The 8,745-nt window shown below is 28.1% G+C and overlaps 2 pseudogenes across 2 annotated transcripts; both read left to right on the top strand.

Annotated features, from left to right (window-relative positions):
- Positions 1–5,565: 5,565 nt before the first annotated feature.
- Positions 5,566–6,367, top strand: LOC145190922 (uncharacterized; annotated as a pseudogene). Its single transcript, XR_016450043.1, has 3 exons — positions 5,566–5,931; positions 6,075–6,162; positions 6,294–6,367. The product of XR_016450043.1 is annotated as an uncharacterized LOC145190922 (transcript).
- An 8-nt stretch (positions 6,368–6,375) lies between these two features.
- LOC149892122 (uncharacterized) lies at positions 6,376–8,327 on the top strand (annotated as a pseudogene). Its single transcript, XR_016450047.1, has 6 exons — positions 6,376–6,533; positions 6,708–6,773; positions 6,867–7,002; positions 7,124–7,335; positions 7,696–7,863; positions 8,164–8,327. The product of XR_016450047.1 is annotated as an uncharacterized LOC149892122 (transcript).
- Positions 8,328–8,745: the final 418 nt, after the last annotated feature.

The raw sequence follows: 8,745 nt of genomic DNA, 5'->3' as shown, positions 1-8,745 counted from the left end.
CTGTTCTTAGATAAAAAAGCTTCCTTTTTCCGTGACGCCAGTATCCATCGTTTATTAAAAGACGGAACAATGTGCCTTTAAATATCACTAATGATGAAACACAAGTTGTCCTCAGAAAGTTGATAATTTTCTTTTAAAATTGTTGACAGTGCCTTAACTGTCTTTCCTCCATCAATATAGGAAAGCAATAATTTACATTTCAAACACTTAAAAGTTGTCATTTTAACAAGTCACAAAAGTAACTTAAGTAATATTCAATACTCAAACGAGTCGATTTAATTTCCACTATGAATTTGTTATACTGATATAAATGTTTCAATTCTTTATATATTGGCAGTGTACATTCACCACAAAAGGAGTGCAAAAATAAAACAATGCCATGGTATCAATAAAAAATTGATAATAAATTAAAAAACATATACCAAGCTATTGTTATAAATGAACAAAATTTGAAACCACGATAAAAAGCGGTTTTCTGTTTTTTTACTTTTATCACTATTTTCTCGATAACTTCGGAAACCGCACGTTTCTGCAACTCATTCTTATACATGTTTTTAATAAACACCTAGGCTACAATACTACATTAAATGTAAAGCGTGGGGAAGCGTGGGTAACTACCAAAAGTCTCAGTGAACTTGAAGAATATTTTTTTTTTAATTTATTTTATTGTTCAAATAATTACTCCTAAACTGAACCATATAAGTAAAAATGTATAATTTTCTTAAAATCTCCATAACATGAGCTTTTCAAAAATGTATAATACTTTATACTTATTCCTAGAAAGTTTTATAGAAAATTAACTTTTAGAGTGATGAAGCGAACAGGTTTGAAATGAACATCCGCAAAAGTAATAAACAATAGGGCTTCAAATCTTTTATTTTTACATAAAGTTATGTGAAATTCCTGCATTATAGTAATGATTGACCATTAAACTATTAAATAAAATTGAAATTTAATGACAGTAGCGACATTAGTAACAAACATTTATGATATGCTGTTGCTCTTCAATTTTCCACTGTGCGATGGAGGGCTAGGGTAAAGTGACCAAATCCGAGCCAGTGACCAAATTTCAGCCACATTTTAAATTTAATATTTCTGTCTTGGTTTCTGCTTTATGTTTGTAAATCCGAATTTTTTGAGACTGGTATGAACTCAGCCAATAAAAAACCAACATTATTTTAGTTGGCGGGTGTTTATAGTAGAAGTATTATAATAACAAATACTTATCTCAAAAAAGTACTAGTTTAGATTTAAAAGATTATGTAAGCATCCAGTTTGAAGCTTATAAACATTAAATATTTATTACTTAACGAAATGGTAATTATTTTAAACTATAAATATATTTCTTAAAAAGACAATTTTAGTTTTATAATTATGCTGAGTCATTTCTATAGATTGTATTTCTGAATTAAATGCACCTGGTAGAAAGACCTAAATCCGGCCAGGTTTTATACCTTATTCCGGCCAAGACCGAAATTAGGTTCATGAGTGTCTAAAAAATACTCATACTTGTAAGATATTTATATTATTAGATTTTGTTCTTTTAATATAACTACTTTATGTTATATTTATATCCTAAAAGTTATCAATCTTAAATATATGGACTTATTTAGTTAAATATTTATGTAATATTTTTCAAATATGAGGACGAAGACTTAAAAATAAACAAAAGTCTAAATAATTGAATATATATTGTTTCATGTAGATTATTGCTGATAAATGAAATTATATGAGAAAATAATCTTTAATTGAAAATTTTGATAATTTATAATATAAAGTTTTCATTTTAGAATGGGTGATAATAAAAAAAAATTTCATAATAAGAAACAATGTCTTCCAACTCGAGGTAAATATTTGAAATATAAAGAGGAAGTGTTACTTGAAGCTATAAACAGTGTTATTACTTCACCTAAAATGTACGTTAGAGCTGCTGCTAAATTTTTTAAAGTACCCTGAGCAACTTTGCAGAGCAGGATAAATGGAAAAATTGAGATTGGTGCAAAAGCAGGAAGAAAAAGTTTAATGCCACTTGATCTTGAAAAAAAGTTACTTGATTTTGCAGACAACAGAGCTAGGATGGGCATTGGTTTTGGTAAAGAGCAATTCATGGTATATGCTGGCAAGCTTGCCAGAAAATATGGATATTCTTTTAAGAATGGAAAACCATCTAATAAATGGTGGAGACTACTAAACAACCGACATGACAAAAAAGTAACTCTTCGACAACCAAAATCAACAGCATCAGTTCGTCATCAATGTATGAATCCAATAAAGGTGGCAAATTATTTTACCGCACTTAAAGAAGTTATTAAAGACTGTCAGCCTGAAGTAATATGGAACATGGATGAGACAGGGCTGCAGCTAGACTTTAAGGCACACAAAATTGTTGCTGCAAAAGGTACTAAATATTTACATATGAGAACCAGTGAAAATCGAGAAATGATTACTTTAATTGTTTGTGTGAATTCAGCAGGAAGAGCCTTACCACCTCATGTGATTCCAAAAGGGAAAACAGTAAAATCCCTTCAAAGTTTTCAAGTTCTAGATGCCCCTGAAGGAACCAACTGGAGTCCAAGTGAATCTGGTTGGACTAAACAAGGGATTGCAAAACTATGGTTTGAGCTTACATTTTTAAAAAACATTGGACCACAACGTCCACAAGTTTTAATTTTGGATGGCCATGATTCCCACAATTTCGTGGAGTTAATAGATATGGCCATACAAAACCAAATTGAAATTGTTGAATTACCTGCTCATACAAGCAATTGGCTTCAACCTTGCGATCAAACTGTATTTAAGCCATTCAAAGTTTCATATAATAAAGCAGCCCAGGATATGATGTCTAATCACCCTGGGGTTATAATAAACAAGGCCAATTTCACAGGACTTTTAACCAAGGCCTGGAATAAAAGTATGACAAAAGCCAATATTAAATCTGGCTTTAAATCATGTGGAATCTTTCCATATAATCCTTCAATTATTCCAGCTGAAGCTTACTTGCCAAACTATGTGTATTCTGAAGACAGGTTAGTGACTAATCTCTTTGATCAAATTAAAACAATTGATAATACAACAACAGTTGAGCAGATTAATCAAACAACAGACAGCACAAAAATACTTTTACCAGATATTGAGTTGGAACAACATATAATTACCAACCCAAGATTTGCTATAGCAAATGATCATGACTATTTAGCTGAACCAATAACCGTAGTAGAAATTCCAGAACATAGAAGTGGTGGTTTAGTGGAACTAAGTATGAAAACTGTAAAACTAAAAGCTGCAAGTAATAAAGCTGCATTTACTAGTAAGTTTGAAGACAGCTTTAGGATGATGTCTGACTCTGAAATTGAACAGCCTATTGATCAGTATGAAATTGATTTTACAGTTTCAACTCCTTTAACTTCTGATTTTGTAAAAACTCGATCTTTTGCCCCAAATTTCCCTTTTAAAAATTCATCTTATCCAAGAGATGGAGATAATGATATTTTGCCATATTTAGATGCAAATTTTACAAAAAGCAAAAAAGCTAAGTATGCAGACAAGTTTTTTGTGCTTACTTCTAAGGAAGCATATGAGTCACAATTAAAGCAGGTACAAAAAAAAGCTCAAAATGAAATGGAAAAATAAATGCGTAAATTGAAAAGACTACAAAACTTAAAAATAAAGGAAGCAAAGATATTGTCAAAAGATAATCCTAGAAAAAAACCTTCGCTATAAAAATGAACCAATAAAAGTATAAAAAAACAATGTGTAATTTGATTATGTTGTTATGAATTTTTGTTCTTATTGCTTAAAAAAGTCTTTTATATAGTTCACTGAATTCTTTTTTTTTTTTTAACATAAATATTATATTCTATGCAAATCTTTTAAAACAGTAGGTCAGATTATTACATTGACTTTAATTATCCTGATTTACACATAATAGGTTCTTATTTAAAATATTAAACCTAGTTTTATGTTTGGTTTTTATTTGCATTTAAAAAAAAATTTCCTTTTATTTGTTACCAACATGTAAACGTTTTTTTTTTTCTTGCCCTTGGACAAGGTGGTGCAACTCATCTCCTGAAAACATATTTTTTTACAAGTTAAGGCATCCTTACTAAGTTTAGGCAAGTTTATTTATTGATTAATGCTTAGTATTAAGTTAAGAAATCATTTTCTAATTGATGTTTAAGAACATGTTCATTTTAAATTTAACCTAAATAAACTTTAAGTAAATCCAATTTTGCTAAAACTGTTTTACTTATTGTTTATCTGTCAACCGGCTAATTTGTGGATTTAAAAAAGTTATTGATACAATATTTAGTAATACAATTAATTTTTAAATATTTTAAATGCCAACCCATAAAAGTATTGGTAAAAAGCTTGTCTTTGATATTGGCTGTAATTAGGTTCATTCCGCATACGCCTGGCTGAAATTTGGTCATAGTGGCTGTATTTTGGTCTAATTTATATACTTTTTGTTATCGTTGTTTTTTCAAACAATTTTCATTTACAATAAATGCTGTAATTATATCCTAAATGCTGAAAGATTTATCTTTCTAGAAATGCATAGTTTTCATATAGACCTTCTTGTTAATATGTCTGTAGAAACTATTTTGTAAAGATGCGGCTGGAATTTGGTCACTTTACCCTACTGAGCTCCGTCTCTTTTTGATTTATACAGGGCCGGTTGTTTTGAAAGGAAAATTGTTACCAAATTTTTATCAGAATTTTATGAACTTATCTGTTGCTGTCAGGATTTTGTTGTGTACTTCCTTACTTAAACACTATGCTGGGTATGCAAGTCAGTTGCTATGATATTTTGTGCAGACTTTTGAAGAGCTATATGGTAGAGATCAGTTAGTATATAATGTTCATTCATTAATACATTTAGCTGATGATGCAAAACACTACGGTGCTCTTGACAATTGTTCATCATTCAAATATGAAAATTATCTTGGTCAGCTAAAAAAGCTTGTTTGCAAGGCCCAGTCACCTTGTTCACAAATTGCAAAAAGAATTTTTGAAAATGCTGATGTTTATAGTAGTCAACCTAATCATAATGTTAATTTTAGCAAATTGCATACTGATGGTCCTGTAAATATTACACTGAGCCACTACCTTCAATTCAAGCAGTATCAGAACAAAAAGTATTTCATGTCTAACAGTGTTGGAGATAATTGCTTTGAAATATGTGGTAAAATTGGAATTGTTAGAAATATATTAAAACCAACTGCAAGCAATCATTGTGCTTATATTCTTTTTGAGGAGTTTATTAAAACATTTTGAACTTTGTATTTGTTTTTGAATATTGAATTTTCATAACAGCATATTTTTATTTGTGCTTTTTTACATCAGTGTGAACCATTAATGTGTTTTTAATAATATACATGAGGTGTTACAAAAAGGAATACACCTATCAATTCTCAATAACTTATTTTTAATTTTTGATAATCCTTTTTTTTACAATGCTTCAGTTTTAATATCCATCTAGAAACTTAAAAATAACTTACTCAAAACTTGAATTTGGTTGGTGTGCCCCTACCATTGTCAACACCTCATACTATGCATATCCACAGTTTTTCACTTTGCTTTAAATTTTAACGTTTAAATGTAATTTTTTATTTGTTTGTTAGAAAATAAATTTCTTTTATTTTAGCTCTGAGTTGTAATCAGTTTTTTTAGGTATAACATAATTACTAGACTGCAGAATGTATGCTATTGTGGTTTTTGACACTGAGATGAAAACTGAACATATTCCCTTCAATTGGATTATTAACAAAATTGAATTTCAAGAAGTTTCAAGATTGGTTAGACAGCGTATAGAATTAAAATGCTACTGGCCTCCATAGTCAAATTCAAGCAAAGTCAGTAGGGCACAAAAGCAATGCTCTGAACCTGACACAGATTGGAAAACTTTTTCTATTCGATTGTTAGCAGCTGCTGGTAAATTTTGATCTGTACAATGCAAAAAAATTGCAACAATGAAATTTATACAGCAATATACTTACTACTTTTTATTCACTTTAAAAACAATTTACCTTTAAGCCAAGTGCCTTATTATAATTGCAAATGATCTATGATTTCAGGTAATGAGAAAGAAGCCTGCAAAAAGGTGAAAATAGCAGAGGATACCTCTAATGTCGAAGAGAAGTTCAGCAAGCAAAAAAGAAAGCTGTAAGCTATTTCATATAGAATTTAGATTTAAAAATAAAAATGATTATTCTCAATATAATTGTTAGAAAATTTTATTTTTTGATAGAAGCATTTAATATATTTTTATTGTTTACTATTTTATTTTTAAATAGTCTGAAAAAAAGCTGTCTAGCAGCGAAGAAAATGTAGTTGAAAGTTCTGATTCGGAAAGTAAAGACTGCAATAGGTGTTCTATTTATTTTTTTATATAATCTCAGTTGCATTAAATTTTTTCTGGAAAAAATTTTTGCTTCTGTTCTTTATTGATATTTTTGTTTTTATGAAAAAACCTAGAAGAAAGAAAAGAATGACAGAAAAGCATCTTAAGCCTGTATTATTAGTGGGACAATCAGGTAAGATTTAGAATCAGGTTTTACTGTTTAAATTATTTGTTCACTTTGATAAATATCAATAAATTACAATAATTCATCAGTACATAAATAATGCATCAGTCTTTCATTTTTATTTTATGCTGAGCATTTAAATAAGTAAATTTTGTTATACCATAATTGATTTTGGGTTTGTAGGGGATAATCATTCTGAGAGTGGCAACAGTGGATTGTTTACTCCTGTGGTACACACAGAATCATCACGTAAGATTTATATTGTTGCAACATGTTAAACTGCTGCAAATTTTATAAATTTATTACTGTTTTTTTTTTTAACTTTTTTTTGGGGGTTTTAAGAAAATGAAGTTCAGCACCAACAAATTATACAGTGTCGATTTTCAGTCAGAAACTATTGCTATGCCAAAAAACATGCCTGGTCTTCCTTTTGACATAATTAGTCCTTTGTCAAAATTATTTGGCCATACTACATCAGGTAAGATGCTAAAACGAAATGCTTTACCAAAGTTGTTGCTTTTAATTGTGTATGTAATGATTATTGTTTATGAAATTGTTTTCTATTGGTTTTTAATAATGGTTTCATTTTTCACAAACAGAAAAACTTTTGTTGAAAATTTTGGCTAGGCAAGAAGAAATAATAGAGACCCAAAAGTTACATTCAGCTATGCTGTACAACTTCCAACAACAAATTAATGTGACACAAGGCATCATGAAGGAACAAATTGAGCTAAACTTACCTCTTAAAACAACTGAGGACATGGCAGCTATTGAAGAAAAGTTGAAGGATGTCGATGTGAAAAAAAATTTGGTAAACCATTTAAAGTTTACTTTTACCTAATATATTTCAATAGAGTACATGTCTGTATTGTTTAAAAAATAAAACTAATGCATATTGTTAAATTCATGTTTTGTGCAGCACTAGTTTGGTAGAAAATATTAACATCTATTATTCACTTATTTAAAAACAAATTGGGATTTAATGTAAAAATACTGTAAAAAATTATATATATATATATATATATATATATATATATATATATATATATATATATATATATATATATATATATATATATATATATATATATATATATATATATATATATATATATATATATATATATATATATATATTTATTTATTTATTATTATAAACATTTATATTCAGGTTCAGGTTCTTGTAAATAATGGTGGAGCAAATGTAACAGATTTTGTAAGAAGAAACATGAAGTATTTATTCTATCCCGAATTGGCACGAAAATACCACCTAACAGGCTAAAAAAAGAAACAGCCATTTCAGCCACTGCATCTATTTCAAGTGATGTTTTGTAAGTATGTTTTCATATGGTCTCCTTTTTTTTTCTTGTACAAGTTTTTTTGATTTTTTTGCTTGTTGAATTAAATAGCAAAAAGAGCCATTGTACTTTCACCTAAACCCCATTTTCTTATTAGTGTCTCCTGTCGAAATATCTTGGAATATCTTCAACTTTTTACAAATATTTAGGACAGGAAATTCTTTAATAAATGATTCGCTAAAACTTTAACACGGCAACATCGTTAACAATAGTATGAAATGATTTAGAAGCTTATAAAATTTCCTTTACAATTTATTTAAAATGAACTAACCTATTTTTAGGTGCTGCAAAAAAAAAGCTATGACACAAAAGAAAATTTATCAAAAAAGCTCCTTGAAGAAGCACTTTCTTCATGGTTTAGTAATGCTCGAGATAGAGGCAAACGTGGCCGAAAAGAACGTGTACCAGTTAATGCAGCAGAAAACACCTTATAAATATATACGCACACACACAGATATATATAAATATATATATATATATATATATATATAAATATATATATATATATATATATTTATATATATATATATATATATATATATATATATATATATATATATATATATATATATATATATATATATATATCTGTGTGTATCTGTGTATATATTTGTTATATACATATGTAACACTTCTTTACTTTATTCAATAAAACATACTTATGTATGTCATTGTGTTTTCAATTTTTCCATTAAAACTTGTATAAATAATAACTTTGCCATAATTTAAATGGTCATTTAAATTATTAAGAATGAACCAAACATTAAAATATCAATACTTATTTACAATGATGGTTTACAATTTACATTATTTTAGAGTTTGTTAACAAACTCTAAAAAATATAAATTATAAACAATAAAAAT

The sequence above is a fragment of the Hydra viridissima genome, unplaced genomic scaffold, assembly GCF_058129835.1.
Source record: "Hydra viridissima isolate aposymbiotic clone 2 unplaced genomic scaffold, HvirCarnegie_v1 scaffold_2, whole genome shotgun sequence".
NCBI lineage: Eukaryota > Metazoa > Cnidaria > Hydrozoa > Anthoathecata > Hydridae > Hydra > Hydra viridissima.
Note: the sequence above shows the minus strand (reverse complement) of the source record. Positions and strands in the feature narration are given on the sequence as shown.